This window comes from Mobula birostris, chromosome 6 (genome assembly GCF_030028105.1).
Source record: "Mobula birostris isolate sMobBir1 chromosome 6, sMobBir1.hap1, whole genome shotgun sequence".
Classification (NCBI taxonomy): Eukaryota; Metazoa; Chordata; class Chondrichthyes; order Myliobatiformes; family Myliobatidae; genus Mobula; species Mobula birostris.
In genome coordinates, this window is record NC_092375.1 from 144,837,740 (window position 1) to 144,854,845 (window position 17,106).

At 40.3% G+C, this 17,106-nt stretch overlaps 1 protein-coding gene across 6 annotated transcripts in view; it reads right to left on the bottom strand.

Moving 5' to 3' along the window:
* The window catches only part of LOC140199430 (microtubule-associated protein 2-like), a 316,902-nt gene that overhangs the window by 172,525 nt on the left and 127,271 nt on the right, over positions 1-17,106 (bottom strand). For all 6 annotated transcript variants that reach the window (XM_072261524.1, XM_072261527.1, XM_072261526.1 and 3 more), the window contains one exon: positions 6,537-6,591. The gene's annotated coding sequence lies outside the window, so the exon portion shown is untranslated. The remainder of the gene's footprint in view (positions 1-6,536; positions 6,592-17,106) is intronic.

The following is a 17,106-nucleotide window of genomic DNA, read 5'->3' on the forward strand; positions in this document are numbered from 1 at the left end:
GAAAGTTTTGGAAAAAACGTTCATATAGATAAGTGCCCGGGATCAGATGAATTTTCCCCAGATTACAACAGGAAGCGAGAGAAGAGATTGCTGCACCACTGGCCATTAGCTTTGCATCCTCACCAGTAGTAGTACCAAAATATTGGAAAATACCAATATTATTCCTTTTTCCAAAAAGGTAATAGGGATAACCCTGCAAATTATGGACAAGTGAGTTTTACATCAGTAATGGGCAACTACTGAAGAGGATTCTTAGAGACATTTATGAGCATTTGGAGAAGCGTAGCCTGATTAAGGATAGTCAGCATGGTTTTGTGAGGGGTAGGTTGTGCCTCATGAGCCTGACTGTCTTTTTTAACAACATGACAAAACAATCTAATAAAGGAAGTTTGGTGGCTGTGGTGTGTATGGATTTTATTAAGGCATTCAACAAGGTTCCAAATTGTAGGCTCATTTAGGAAATCAGAAGCCATGGGATCCAGAATTGGCATGCTCACAGAAAAAAGAGCATTTTGCCTAAAGTTCTGTGATTAGTGGTGTTCTGCAGGGATCTGGTCTGGGACCCATGCTCTTTGAGATTTTTATAAATAACAGATGAGGAAGTGGAAGAGTAGGTTAGTAAGTTTGTAGATGACATTAAAGGTTGGTGGGGATATTGTGGATAATGTAGAAGGTTGTTGTAGATTACAACATGACATAGCCAGTCTGCAGAGCTGAGCTAACAGGCAGATAAGAGTCAAATCTATGAAGTGATTCACTTTGGAAGATCGAAATTGAAGGCAGAGTACAAGGTTAATGGCAGGTTTCTTAGCAATGTGGAGGAACAGAGGGACCTTGAAGTCCATTGAGGTCCATGGCCACTGATCCCTCAAAGTTGTCATGCAAATTTGAAGGGGTGGTTAAGAAAGTGTATAGTGTGTTGGCTTTCATTAGTCAGGGGGTTGAGTTCAAGAGTCACAAGGTAATATTGCACCTTTAAAAAAGCTCTGGTTAGACCACACTTGAGAGTATTGTGTTCTGGTCACCTCATTATAGGAAGAATGTAGAAACTTTAGAGAAGATGTGGAAGGTATTTACCAAGATCAGAATCAGAATCATCTTACATGAAAACACTGCAACCAACATCCTGAGACCTAAAACAAGACCCACCACTTGATGACTCTGGCTATTTCCTAAATCCGCCCAAGTTTTCCCTGTTTGGTTCCTAGCTCTGCAGTCATGTTTCTGTAATGGCAGTTAGATCATGTTCACTTAAGGACATTTATGCCACAAATTCAGCAACCTTATTGCCGCTGCAATAAGCTTTTATACACTGTTCCTTTAATTATGGCCTTTTGGCTATTTTCCACGCCCTCATTTGCTACCTGTCTTTCTTTCTGCTATCGAGTAATTTTTCTTACTGCATTTCCAACTTCCATTTGCATCTTTGTTCCTCTCACTCTTGACATTCAGATTCTCACCATACAGGTTCACTACCTCTCCAAAATCATGGCAAAACTCCATTCCTTATTGTGCCACTCCCACTCCACAAAAATATTGGTGTCAAACCTGTTCAGGTGTAACCTATTCAACTCATATAGATCATACCTGCACCACAAATGATCCCAAAACTCAGAATCTACAGCTTTCTCATTCTGTACTCTCTTTAGACACATGGTCATTTGTACCACTTACTTATATCTACACTTTTTAGTACATAGTACAGGTAGTAATTCTGAGATTATTATCTTTGTGATCCTGATACTTAACCTTTTCCCTAATTCTACAATCTGTAAATTAAACGCCACCCCTCCTTCTGCCCCTGCCACTGTCTCCAATGTAGACCACAATTTCTAGTTCTTCACCATCTCAATTCAGATGCTCTGCAACAATTCAGTAGCATGTTTCATCCTCGCACCACGAGATACCATATTATCCTGGCGTCACTTTCATACCATAGTAACAGAAGTACCATCAATGCTCCAATATAATGAATGCCTATCACTAATGTTCTCTATCTGCTTCCTCCCTTCATGTAACTGAGCCACTCAAGCTAACCTCACCTCACTGCTCTTTTCTGAAAATGAAACATGTTATGAGGCAAGGTACAGTGGACTCTTGGTTCACCTGTGCAGCTGGGTAGTTAAATATTTTCAGCTGCAATGTAACCATCTTCCTTAATGTTCTGTCCATGATGTCCTCAGTCCCACAGAAATGCCACAGCAACTCCAGTCACTGCTGCAGATGTAGAACCTGAACTTCAGTATGTTGCAGCTGATGACACTTCCTGCATGCTGGTTGAGTAGGTCACTGGAAGTATCTACAAGGCATGGTATGCACATTCCACTCGTGAGCTGCACTGCCATTTAAAGGTAACCTACGAAGTAGAAACTTGTTAGAAAATAGTCACTTGTTCCCTGCTTTGCACCACTCTCATTTCTGAATTGTGTGGCCCAGTGCTTTCAAACCAATGCTAGTGCTGAGTAGTTCTTACTGATCAAACTAACCACTGCCACCTCCTCACTGACATCCATTCTACAGACTCCAAGTACAATCTCTGAGTTATGGGAAACAGGCAAAAAAAAACTAGAGGCAAGACCAAAAATCGGTTAGCCAAGACCTTACAGAGTGTTGCTTTAGCTCATGTCATGACTTACTCTTCCTCCTATTGCTTTATGTTCTTATGTTTGTAACATCGCCACCAGTTTGCGCAGTCACCTAACAATACACAAATACAGCCTGAATTATCCTATCTCTGGTTTAAACCTGCTGATTTCTGACTTGGAGCCAAGACTGCTATTAAGAAAGAGCTTACAATAAATCCACCTTCAGTCAAAAAGAAATCTTTTCAGTCATATAACATTCTCTAAAGGCTATGCTGCAAATAATACACATTACAAAAATATTCTACTAGAGTGGAAGTTAATAAGCCTACAATTGCTGCTCTTCATATATGTAAGAATTTCATGAAGCTAAATAATATATCAATCTTTGGAAGAGAAGATTTGCAAGAGGCAAAGTCCAACTAATGGGATTACTTCAGTTTGGTTGAAATAAACACATGTTGACAGGTGACAACTGAAAATGTTGCATGAAGGTTTCTGTTACCAATATTTGAATGTCAAATTTTCAGTTGGTGTTTAGATTCGACAGAATTACAAGGGCTATTACGTTTGAGCCAACAGTAAGCGGCCATTAACTACTAATATACAGTACCTCATTCAGCTCTAGTGAAAATCTGCTTCTCAAATTGCAATTAAAATACAATTGCAGTGGGTTTGCTTTTGTCAATTTAAGGACAATAACTAAATTGTCTCAGAACTAAGACTTGCAGATATTGAAAACCTACAGGGAAGACGCAGGAGTGAAGACAATATTGTGATATGGTTGCTGGAATATACTCATCCAAAACCTATACTTTTGGTCCAATCAAACCTGTGGAATCGGAAGGACCTCTTTATTTATCATGTTCATGACACTTACCAACAGGCCAGATGTATACTGTATTTGAGTATATTTACAGAGGAGGTTGATGGGTTCTTGATCAGTAAGGATGGAAAAGGTTACAGGAAGAAGGCAGGAGAATAGGATTGAGAGGGAAAATAGATCAGCCATGACTGAATGGCAGAGCAGACTCAATGAGCTGAATAGCTAATTCTGCTCCTTTGTCTTATGGGTGTATCCGATCTGCAGCAGCGTGAATCACATTCCCACAGACCTAAGATATAGATTCTGGAGTTGGAGTCTTCAGAGGACTTTGATTGTCTGGCCCTGGAATCAAGTTATGTATTTAATCCACAGTCACCAGAGTAAACCAGCTGCTTTAAAAGCACTTAAAAACAAAGCACATTGTTGAATTCAGAGATCCAGGTCAGAATTCTACCTTGGACCTTCATTCTGGCCAGTCCTGAAAAAGCTACAACCTACTCTGACCAAGCATGTCACCGCCTACCCACAAATTAATGAGGAAAACAACATCTCAATCAGGATATCTTTATTCCTAGTCTTTCCTCCTGTCCCTTCCCTGCCACACCAGCAACCAAAACAAAGTAGATAATCACAATTCAGATGATATCTCTTTACTGCATTCTTCTTCCTTGATCTAGATTGAGTACTTACAGATAACTCTAACTTGCTCGTTGAGGAAAAGTACATGAATAATTGATAACCAAATGAGCCAGGGACTGCCCTCATAATGAAGAATGCAGATAACTGCATGAGTGGAGCACATATTTAGCACATCAAAATATTTTGGTTTGGTTGCTGGTGTGGTAGGGAAGGGAAGGAGGAAAGACTAGGAATAAGTCAAGTTAATCAGGTGAAATCTAGAATTGGGCTAATTACAGTTAACAATGTAACAGGAAGAAAGGATTTAATGTGATCCATAAGCACTCCATTATTGTTGAGGTCAGTGCTACTGGAGGGTAGTCATTGAGGCAGGTTACTGGTGCCCTCTTGGGCAACAGGATGATGGTGGCCACCTTGAAGCCTGAGGGGACAGGAAGCCGTTCCAGACAGATGCTGAAGGTATCTGTTAGAACCACAAATAACTGGGCTGCACAGTCTTTCAGCACCCAACCAAGTATGTTATCAGGTCCATAGCTTTACATGGGTTGGCCCTGGCTAGTCTTCCTCACATCAGCTGTGGCGAGAGAGAGAGAGTGCCTGTTTCTCAGAGTGAGGGGGGGCTTGTAGTCTGTAATGGATTGAACGTCCTGCCACATGAACTTCGTGTCTCTGGTGTCACAGAAATGGCTGCACATTTCTGTGAATAATCCCATTTTTCTTTACTGATGGCTCGGAAAAGCACAGCCCTTTCCCACATCAGAGCTCCAGGATCATAATAAACTTCCAAGAATTCTCAGTTAGGAGGAAGCTGGTACTTATTACAAAGAAAGCTGCCAACTTATTTTGCTTGCTTCCAGGCTGAGCTCCGGAGAATTTGTAAATCCATATTAAGAGGAATGGGGAAAGAAACATAAAAGGTGTGAATGAATCTCCATTAAATGAAAAATAACAGTAAGCATTCCATGACTATAATGTGAGTCCTATATAACCTCAGCAAAACAGATTCTACCTTCTTGCATCAGGTAAAGCAATTCCTTGATGCTATCTATGAGTAATCAATCAGATTAAACTCTGATAACACTAGATTGTTGATCTTTATTGGTGCTATGAAACTCCTCAGATATGCTACAGTACTCAATGTACCCAAGTAAAATTTCTATATCCAAAATTTTAACTCTATTAACTTAACATAGTATTAATTTGTTTATTATTGAGCTGCAGCGAACAGGTCTTTCAAGTTGTACCACTCAGCAACTCCCGATTTAACCCTAACCTCATCACAGGATAATTTACAACAACCAATTAACCTAACAACCAGTATGTCTTTTTGGACTGCAGGAGGAAACCAGAGCACCCAGAGTCACAGGGAGAATGTACAACCTCCTTACAGACAGCGACAGGAAATGAACCCAGATTGTGCTAACCACTATGCTACCATCCTGCCCTATGTATTCACTAGAACAATGAACAGAAGTTATAAAAATCTATTCAATGCTTATCGACTGAAAGCAGCAAAAATATTTTCTGTTACACTTTATTACATGGAAGAAAAATCAGCCAGTACAGTTTATCTTCCCCTTGCCAATTTAATACATTCCTTTCTTGATGTGTTGGTTTATTCAAGCTGTGGATTTAAGGACACAAGCAAACTTCCAAGCTCATCTGATTGGTTATAATCAGAGCAGAAGTCTAGCCAGCGAGAGCTTCCGTCTTTATGAGATTATCACTATTGAGCTCTAATTCCATTCTCACCTGCTGTACTTGCAAATCTGTAATGCTACAAGGCAGAGGTAGAATTATATTTGAAAACTAGGAGGGTATCTGCAATACGAAGTGGATGGGGTGAAGGGTGGGGCAAAATGGACATAAGCTGTGCCCAAATTATTAAGAGAGTTCGGATGAAAATGGGTTGAGGGGTTATAGGTTGCAATCTTCAGATTTTGGCAAAAACAAGGAAAGACCATGAGGGATTTCCGAACATTACATTGAGTGACACCACCACAAGTCAAAATATATTGCTTTGTAAAGTGAGAAACAAGCCTTTCTGATTAGATTTTTGTATATTTAAAGATTTCAGAGTATTGCAAGATTTAAAAAATATATCTTTTTTCATGCTGCAATACAAATTGTAGTGGCATCGTTGTGGGTTTAAGATGATATTAAAAATGTCATCTAACAGAATATCCTACAGCTCTATAATCAGCCCTTTATCTCCATTTAACTATGCAATGCCCCATTTTGATTTTCACAGTATTCAGTCTGTTGTCTGACAGGTTGCATGTTAAAAATCATAAAGTGAAACAAGATTTAGATGTTTCTTTCTAATAAAATAATAGTCTTTCAAATTTGCAAAATGCAATCACAGGCATATTCATTATGAAAATTAACTGCAAAATGAACAGTCAAATATACAGCACCTTATTTCAAAAGACAGTGGATATTTTAACAATTACTCTGCATTATCATTTAAGAAAGAACTGAAGACATACCTTTCAAGCAGATAGATCTTTCACAATTTCTGATGTAAAAATGATCAGGCGTAATCTGCAAAATAAATCATTCCTGTCAGCTAAGAGCTAAAATTGCAATGCACCATCGTTGCTAGAGAGTCCATTTTATTAAAATGGCTTTTATCTTAAATGTTTTTCCTAATTCTGAAATTGTCACTTCAAAACAATTACCAGTTGATTCACTGCACAGTATTAATTTTATTTTCAGATGACAGCATAGTAATTCTAATGTAAAATTTAAAAAAACACCAAATGTCTCTCTGGGATTGAATGCTGCTGCAAGTGAAAATTCTGTTACAGCACTGTTAGCAATACAGCAGCTTCAGAAATATCTAGAAGACTGAATGGGGTATAGGGGTGGGGGATGGGGGGGTTGGGTAATGGTCAGCTGGCCATAACTATTGTTAAAACATAATGCTGCATTCTCATCTGTTTAAGTGGCTTGCTGGGAGAGTTGGCGACACATCCTTCCAAGGAAGATTTTAATTAGAATTGTAACCAGTGAGGCACTTCTCTTGGACTGATAGTTCTAATTCTTCGCAATGTCATGCATCACGTCAGAAAATACAAACTCAGCAACTCAAGCTCACAAACATTCTGCTTTATCAGGTTTGAATAGGTTCTTTTTCAGCTTTTGTACATTTTCACAGAAGATGTATACGACACAGTCTGAGACATACAAGAAGAATAAGTTTTTTTTAAAAAGATGGTGTTTGCTCATCAGGAAATTGTTTTACCACTTGCTATAAAAGAATTGCTAAGAGATGAAGAACTTTTGAACTAAACATTTGGCGCATTATTAAAATGTACAAGTAAATTGGCCGATTAAAGAATAAAAAGTATAGTAACCATTACAGCATTTACAATATTGTCCATAGACACTATAGGTGCATTTCATGTTTCTGTGCCTGTACCAGATGCAGTTTAGAAGGATGAGGCAGGATCTCATTGAAATCTATCAAAATACTGAAGGGCCTTGAAGCACCTTCAATTACTCCAAAAGACTGAGGTTTGGTAAAATACTGAAAGGCTTTTATTCGCTGTACAATACGACCCCCACAGTGAGTGTCTGCCCCCGGACTGAGGGGGAGGGGCAAGGCGAACACCTTTATACAGGACTCTGTGGGAGGAGCCACAGGGGCAGTCAGCAGAGGGGTGTGTCCAGACAGGTAACCGAGTTACAACATATATACATGGTTTACTACAGGCCTAGATACAGAAGGCATGGAGAGGATGTTTCCATTAGTGGAAGAGTCCAGGATCTGAGGAGCATTATATCAGAATAAAGGAATACACCTTTCGAACTGAGACAAGGAAGAATTTCTTCAGACGGGGGTGAATGGCCTAAATCTGCTTCTATACTCCATCTTATGGTCTTAAACAAGGTTGTCAATTTTCAGAGGTTTTCGATTACTGTTTATTTGAAGAATGTTTTAATAGCAGGATGATACATGTAGTTCATTGAAAGCTTGAAAAAATCTGTTCTGTGAACAAAATTAATGGACCTTTGCAATAATCTTAATTATACCTGCCTCATGTGTGTGAAGGTAGAATGGCATATTAAATTCAGAAAATACGTAAATTTTTCAAAAAAAAAATTCATGATTTGCAGGTGACTTGGCAATGTAATAAGCTTTTATGAAGTTAAAATTACAGCAGGTTTGTTTTGTCAAAATACAGCTTATTTTCCTGTTCAGGTATTTTTTTAAAAATTTTGATTATTAAGGATTGGGATCATTGCCATGCCAAAGCAACAAAAACCTCTGTAATCCGATTCTGCCATTTGGAAAACGTTAACAAATGAAAACCTGCAAACTGTGGAGGTCCTGGAATGGGAATACATTTTAAAAATCTTGCCAGTGGTAGCTTTGGCACAAAGTAAACCCACACACTAAAGCATTCAGGGGCAATGTTCCCTCTAATTTCAACCATTTACTCCGAGCAGGAAGTTTTTACACTGCCTGAAAACTGTATGACACCTTAATAAAACATTATAAGACTGAGCAGCAACAAAGGCTATATGCATGGGAACTACATCCAGAACGAGGGGTCACAGTTTGAGGATAAAGGGGAAGCCTTTTAGGACCGAGATGAGGAAAAACTTCTTCACACAGAGAGTGGTGAATCTGTGGAATTCTCTGCCACAGGAAAAGTTGAGGCCAGTTCATTGGCTATATTTAAGATATGGCCCTTGTGGCTAAAGGGATCAGGAGGTATGCAGAGAAGGCAGGTACAGGGTTCTGAGTTGGATGATCAGTCACGATCGTACTGAATGGCGGTGCAGGCTCAAAGGGCCAAATGGCCTACTCCTGCACCTATTCTCTATGTTTCTATGAGCATTTTAGTTACTATGTGGCCACGAACCCACGCAGCGTAGAGGGATAGGGTAGGCTACATACTCAGGTCTGAGCATGAAATTTAGCTCATCACTGATATTAGACTGCTTCTATACCACCTTATCAATATTTTCCAAAATGAAATTATCATAGGATAAATACTAATCATTGCTCCATATCAGTTCATCAACACTTAACCACCAAATGCTGGAATAGCAAAAGTCCCAGTGAGAAATTTTGAATAAAAGCTTCCGATTGCATTCTCTCCTTCAGGTGTTTGCATCGATGATTTACCAACCCACAATTCAGCTTCACTTTCCAAACCACTGCAAACACACCCCTGTAAAATACTGCCTGTTAGCTTTTACTCCAGCTTGACCATAAAAACCCTCAAGTGACTCTGACACTTCCAGGATTAACTTCTCATCTCCTGTTGAACACTGACTTTGTATCAATTAGAACCCTGCAACAGCCAACTTACCTTTCACTACATCCGGCTCATTGTAGCTTTTCTGTCTGCCCAATGGCTCTTCCTCTTTATTAAAGTCCCTGGGGTGACCTTACCTCCTTTCAACCCTTCCGAATCCTCTGCCAGCCTTACAGCCCACAAACAGCGTCACATCACTTGGCCTCAAGTGTTCCTGGTCTCATTGCCTATTGTGCTTCACTCACAGCTGTTGAACTTTCATTCAGCACATTCCTGAACTATGGAAGTCACTTCCTAATGTATTTGCCTTGCCACATCTTTCACTGTTGGCAAAAGTTTAATTCTTCAGTTACTTTTTAACCTCCTCCCTGGTCTTCTTAACTCCTGCTGGATGTTTTGAACAGTCGCATTCTGTTTTGAATGACAAACAGTTTTCCTAAATTGTTCCTGATGTTAGTGGTTTGCATTTATTGCAATCAATTTTCCTTTTGCATAAATCCCTCTCACCACAATGTTCATCACGGAAGACCTTCAGGCAGAGTAAGTCAATATTGACAAGGAAAAACTTCAACATTGAAAGTCAATAAAATTAATAACTTCTACATATTCAACTGACGATGATCCAATAGAATAGCACCATTAAAGTTGTTTAAAAAATTCTGGTCCACTTCTCCATGTTAAAAACTCAACTTTGTTATCTCTCTACTTAGATTATTCCCTCTTCTTTCCTCCTTGAACTTCTTGAATAGATTGTCCATGTCCATAGTAACAATGCTATCTAAACCCATCCTTTCAACCTGACAAACCTTACCCTCTTCCTTCTGCATTGCTCTACAGTCCAGTGCAGAGAGACTGAACTCACAACTCAATTTCTCCTATCCAATGGCACCAAACTAATCTCTACCAAAGAGTTTTTAGAACTTAATGAACAGTAGCAAACTTGACCAGCCCTCCCACTAAAGCCTGTTAAGCGAATGACTGAACCAAGCTTGGCCTGATCACCACTTCCCTCATTCCCTTGTAGTTTAAATACCGTCAAACTCTGTATTTCAATATACTCAGTGAGTCTGCCTCCATAGCTCTCTGGTGTAGAGAAATTCAAAAATTCATGACTACAGGAAGAATAAATTCCTACTCATCTCTGTCTGAAATAAGCTACCCCTTATTCTGAAACAATGCCCCCTAGTTCTGTCTACCTCCCTCTAGGAGTGTCTACAACTCTCTTCCACTCACATATTATCCTTTTCAGACCAATCCAATGTATCAATCTTTTGCTCCCTTGTGGTCTGCATACTGTACTTTGGTCATATAATTTGAAGAATCTATCCCTATACTTATGCCATTTGTCCCTATTACCACACCTCAACCATGTATGCTTTGACTAATATTTCACCATAAACTAAATTGGACACACATTCCACCCCTTATACAGTATATTGGCTTCTACCACTTATAAATTGATTTGACATATCACCGACTCCAAATACCACTAATTTAATCCTCCTACTAGTTTATATAATATCTTAGGGTAAATCTGTACAGATTCAGTCATGGTGAATTACTTGACAAAAAACTGAGCTTCTAAACTCTCCTTTTTTTCTATTGCAGTGATTGCCAACTTCCACTTCTGAAATGTTAGGAAATCCACCAAAAATCTCATGCTTGCTTCACACATTTCAGAATCACTGACTCCAGTGCTCCCTAAATAATTTCAGCACTTCTGTATTAATTCATTTAAAGCGATTGTGCCCTTTTCTAGCATTCACTGTCATCTTCATTGTTCACAGCTCACAACTATCTATTTCGGCACCAAGGCTTCAAGGGGCATAATTCTCAACCTATTATTTAAATCCTTCCATAGCCTCAACAGCACCAACATTTCTTTCGCAAATTATCTGCTGCTTTAATTCAGACTTCTTGCATTATCAGCACAGTAGCACAAGCAGTAGAGCTACCATCTCATGACAGCCAGGCTCAATCCTGATCTCCTCTATTGTCCATGCAGAGTTTGCACATTCACCTTATGCGTGCACGAGTTTCCTCCCGGTGCCCCAGTTTCTTCCCACATCCCAAGGACGTGTAGGTGGAAAGGTTAGTTGGCTACTGTAAATCACCCCTAGATGTAGGGTGAGCGGCCGAATCTGGTGATCAGCATGGACTTAGCGAGCCAAAGGGATTGTTTCTGTGCTCTATGATTCTAACCTATCAGTTCTACATCTTCAGCAAACCTCTCATTCAAAATCTACTATCATTCCACTATCTTCATTTAATAACCTACACTTTTAACCAAATGTTTCACTTTAACAGATCCAGGAGGAGGAAGATTACAGAGAAATGTACATAAGTTACCATAGATTTCCAAATACACAGCTTCTTCTAGTAACAGCTACAGCTTTCTTACATTTCTTCACACTCAAGATTTGCTTATTATTTAATCAGAAATACGCATATTAACAAATATTAGTATTTGTTCTGCGGTAGCTAGGCAAATCAGGGCATAAAGAATCTAAAAATATAGCAAATCAATCAAGTGTTTGAGTGAAAGTGTGATGAACGGGTTTGTGTTATGTGTTCTTGATTGTATCAGGAAGAGAAAGCAATAGAGCCATTATAATATCCATGTTTTCCCCACAGATGAGTCATTCCCATTAGTTTCTATGGTGCAAACCTGAAGACAAATTAACCAAACTGAACTGGAGCTTTCACAAAACTATTAGAGGGCAATCAAAAATTAAACACGTAATCTTTTGAAAAAAGCCTCCCTAAAATATATGCTACAATGTTCACTCTGATATGCATATGTATATAAATAAGTTCAATTAGTTTAGAGATGAATTAATCATATCAGAATTCAGCTGTTTTAAAGAATTACACATGTCCAATGAACTGCTTACTTTAGTACAAGTAAATTTGTCTCAACAAAATTACCTCAGTGGTTATTCACTGGTATATTCAAGAATACTTCAACATCTTTTTAACAATACACGACACTGACTTAACCGGTTTTACACATCAATGATTTTTCCCCTATAAGCACTGTGTTGTCTAGTCTCCAATTAACCCAGTGAACTGTTCAGTGGCAGATGGGACCCCTCAAGGCAAGCAGGAAGACACAGTAAATTGCCCAAGTACTATTTGTATTTCATAAAAAACGCGCTGCTCAGCCCACATAAACAAAAATTAAATTTATACCACAGTCGAAATACTACAGAACTTGAAACAAAAGCTGAGTATAATGGACCTAGTGGGTCATTTAGCAGAAGTGGTATTGATACTGAAGAATTATCTTATATATAAAATTTTGAAGAAGCTTAAAAACATAAAGCTAATAAAAGATGATGTAAACACGAGAAAATCTGCAGGTGCTGGAAATTCAAGCAACACACACAAAATGCTGGTGGAAAGCAGCAGGCCAGGCAGCATCTACAGGAAGAAGTACAGTCGATGTTTCGGGTCGAGACCCTTCGTCAGGACTAACAGAAAAAAGAGATAGTAAGAGATTTGTAAGTGGGAGGGGGAGGGGAGAGGGAGACCCAAAATGATAGGAGAAGACAGGAGGGGGAGGGATGAAGCTAAGAGCTGGGAAGTTGATTGGCAAAAGGGATACAAGGCTGGAGAAGGGGGAGTATCATAGGACGGAAGGCCTTGGAAGAAAGAAAGGGGGAGGGGAGCATCAGAGGAAGATGGAGAACAGGCAGAGTTATTTTGAGAGGGAAAGAGAGAAAAATGATGATGTGTCACTAATGCTGAAAGGACTGTTAATACCCAAAAGTATTGAGTGTAAAAGTGAAACTAAATGTAGTGATGTTTATCTTTTTTTTTCCAATGTCAAACTCAGTTGAGGTGGGGGAGGTGAGGCAGTTTGTAGACTATTGACCGTCATCTAAACATCCAGATTGCATTTGGCCTCATCCAAGCAATTATGGAGATCGAGGATTGGCAGGTTGGTATGAGAGTGTAGACGTAGCAGCAAATGGGTATTCTACAACCCAACGGCACTTACTCTGAGTTCTCCACTTTCAGGCAACTTGCTCCCCTCTATTTCTTTCTCCTTCTGATCTATCCAGGCCCTCTCACAAGCCTCAGCCCACTCCACCAGCCCTCTATAACCCAGTTTCTTTACCGATCAGCAACAACACCTCCTCCCCATTCAGTTCCATTCTTCATCCTCCTTTCTTATCAGATTCCATTATCCACAGCCCTTCACTACTGCCACATAGCACCTCACAGTCTCTGTCACTATCTCCATCCTTCCCTCCCCATCTGTAAATCTACGCCTCTTCATCTCGATCAACCTATCGTGCACCAACTCTTGCTCCACCCCTTGCACTCGGCTCTTTTACTGACCATCTCCCTTCTATAAGTTCAGACAAAGGATCTCAGCCCAGAATATCAACTGTCCACTTCCCTCCAAAGATGCTGCCTAACCTGCTGAGTTCCTTCAGCATCTTGTATTTATTTTGTTTAAGGCTCCAATACCTGCAGTCTCTAGTCCCTCCAGAATGAATACTTCAGGTTCAGAGTTCAAAGTAAATTTATTATCAAAGCATATATATGTTACCAGATACAACTTCGAGATTCGTAATCTTGTGGGGTGAGCACAGTAAATTCAATTGTATACTCCTTCATCAGTTAAGCTGAAACAATTAATTCAAATAGTAGAACTATTTTCTAAAGATATAAGCATGAACTTCAGATAAATTCAGAACATTAAACATAAAGGAAGGTGCAATAGAGCTAGTAGAATATAAAACAGAGCAGCAGGATACAATACAACCAATGGATGAATATGAAAATATAAGTATTTGGGATATCAACAAGGAAAGAAAATAGATCACAGTGTGATACAGGGAAAAACTTTTGACAGAATTTACTTCAAGGCTTAAGAAAATCAGCCAAGCAGCGCTCAACATTAAAATTATAACAAAGACAATAAACATTTCTGTTATATCTATATTAGTGCATTCCTTTGGCATAATATCTTTCTCCGAAACCAATCTGTAAAGTTTACAAAGAAAAATAAGAACTGAAATGACAAATTTCAGAAAACATTATGAACACTCAAAATCACTGAGATTAACACTACCCAAGACAAAAGGCAGAGGAGGAATTACAGACATTAAAAATCTACCCAACGGTCAGATAAAACTTTGAAGGATGTACAACAGGAATGAAAACAGGATTCAGCACTCCACGCAAGCATATGGAATGTTGATAAGAAGTATACACCACCAAACTTAAATGAGAGCACAACCCAGAAAAATGAAGACATTATCACTACTGAAGAAAAAGTTAACCAATGGAAGAGCATGGCCCTCCTTGGAAGACATCTCCACGACCTGTGCAGACTAGATGTCGACAAGGAAGCGTTGAACACCTAACTCAGAAACAGAAGGGTTCCTTGTGACAATACAAGACCAGGTGGTTAACACAAAAATATCAAAAATACATATTAAAAGACCGACAAATTCAAGATGATAAATACAGAAAATAACATTCAAAAACAGGAACAATCCAACACATTACAGCATCCTATAGCAGCTTAACTCAATCTGATTACTTTAACCAGGCCAATCTCAGAAAGGCGCTGCCAAAGTTATACCAACATGTCTCCTGCCCCACTTGAGGCCCGAATATGCTTGACCACTGCTACCGTTTCGTCCCACAACCTCACTTCAGAAAACCAGACTATCAGGCCATACTCGTCCTCTCGGCTTACAAACAGAAACTGAAGCAGGAGGTCACAGTGTCAAAAGTGGTGTCACATTGGACGCAGGAAACAGATGAGGTCCTCCGTAACTGCTTTGAATCGGTGGACTGGTTAGTATTCAAGGACTCGGCAGCTAACTTTGATGAGTATGCCTCAGTTGTCACGGACTTTATCTGGAAATGCAGAGAGGACTGTGTGTCTCACACAACGATCCGGGTATCCCCTAACTGGAAACCTTGGATGAATTATGAGGTCAAGTTCCTTTTGAAGGCTAGAGCTGCAGCTTTTAGGTCCGGGGATACCAGTTGCTACATGGAACCCAGGCGTGAACTCCAGAACGCCATTAAGGGCGCCAAGAGGCAATATCGAGCCAAGTTGGAAGCCCAGGCTAACCAGTGGGATGCCTGTAGACTATGGCAGGGTCTAAATGAGAACACTGGGCACAAAGAAAAGGCTGGGAATATCAATAACTGTGGCACTTCTCTTCCTGACAAACTTAATGTATTCTACACAAGATTTGAACAGAAGAGGAGCATCCTGCTCCCTCCGGATCAACCGGACCTGGTGGCATCGAGATTCATCGTCACCGAGGAGGACGCTAGAAGGGCCTTCCTGAAGATAAATCCAAGGAAGGCGACGAGCCCAGATGGCGTCCCAGGACAGGTTCTCCGGGCCTGTGCAAGCGAGCTAGCTGGAGTGTTTGCTTCAACTGCTCCTTGTTTCAGTCTAAGATCCCCTCCTGTTTTAAGAAGGCAATGATAATCCTGGTGCCGAAGAAGAGCAAGGTGGCATGCCCGAATGACTATCGACCTGTGGCTCTGACATCAATTGCTATGAAGTGCTTCGAGAGATTGGTTATGGCACACATCAACCACAGCCTACGGGTCAACCTCGACGCTTTGCAATTCACCTACCGGAGCAACAGGTCAACGGCAGATGCCATCCCTCTGGCCCTACATTCCTCCTTAGAACACCTGGAGAATAAAGACGCATACGTAGGGCTCCCTTTCATTGACTACAGCTCTGCCTTTAATACCATCATTCCAAATAAATTGATTCCTAAGCTCCGGAACCTGGGCCTTAGCACTCAGATCTGCAGCTGGATCTTCAACTTCCTCACAGTCAGGACCCAGGCTATAAAAATAGGGGACAAGCTCTCCTCTACAATCACTCTGAGCACCGGTGCCCCACAAGGCTGTGTACTCAGCCCCCCGCTGTACTCACTGTACACCCATGATTGAGTAGCCAAGTTTCCATCGAACTCAATATATAAGTTTGCTGATGACACAACAATTGTAGGCCGTATCTCGGGTAATGATGAGTTTGAGTACAGAGAGGAAATTAAGAACCTGGTGGCATGGTGCGAGACAATAACCTATCCCTCAACGTCAGCAAGACGAAGGAATTGGTTGTTGACTTCAGAAGGAGTAGCGGACCGCATGACCCAATTTACATCAGTGGTGTGCAAGTGGGACAGGTCAAAAGCTTTAAGTTCCTCGGGGTCAATATCACAAATGACCTGACTTGGTCCAGCTAAGCAGAGTCCACTGCCAAGAAGGCCCACCAGCGCCTTTACTTCCTGAGAAAGCTAAAGAAATTTGGCCTGTCCCCTAAAACCCTCACTCATTTTTATAGATGCACCGTAGAAAGCATTCTTCCAGGGTGCATCACAACCTGGTATGGAAGTTGTCTTGTCCAAGACCAAAAGAAGCTGCAGAAGATCGTGAACAGGGCGCAGCACATCACACAAACCAATCTTCCGTCCTTGGACTCACTTTACACTGCACGCTGTCGGAGCAGTGCTGCCAGGATAATCAAGGACACGACCCACCCAGCCAACACACTTTTAGTCCCTCTTCCCTCCGGGAGAAGGCTCAGGAGCTTGAAGACTCGTACGGCCAGATGTGGAAACAGCTTCTTTCCAACTGTGATAAGACTGCTGAACGGATCCTGACCAGGATCTGGGCCGTACCCTCCAAATATCCAGACCTGCCTCTTGGTTTTTGCACTACCTTACTTTCCCTTTTCTATTTTCTATTTATGATTTATAATTTAAATTTTTATTATTTACTATTA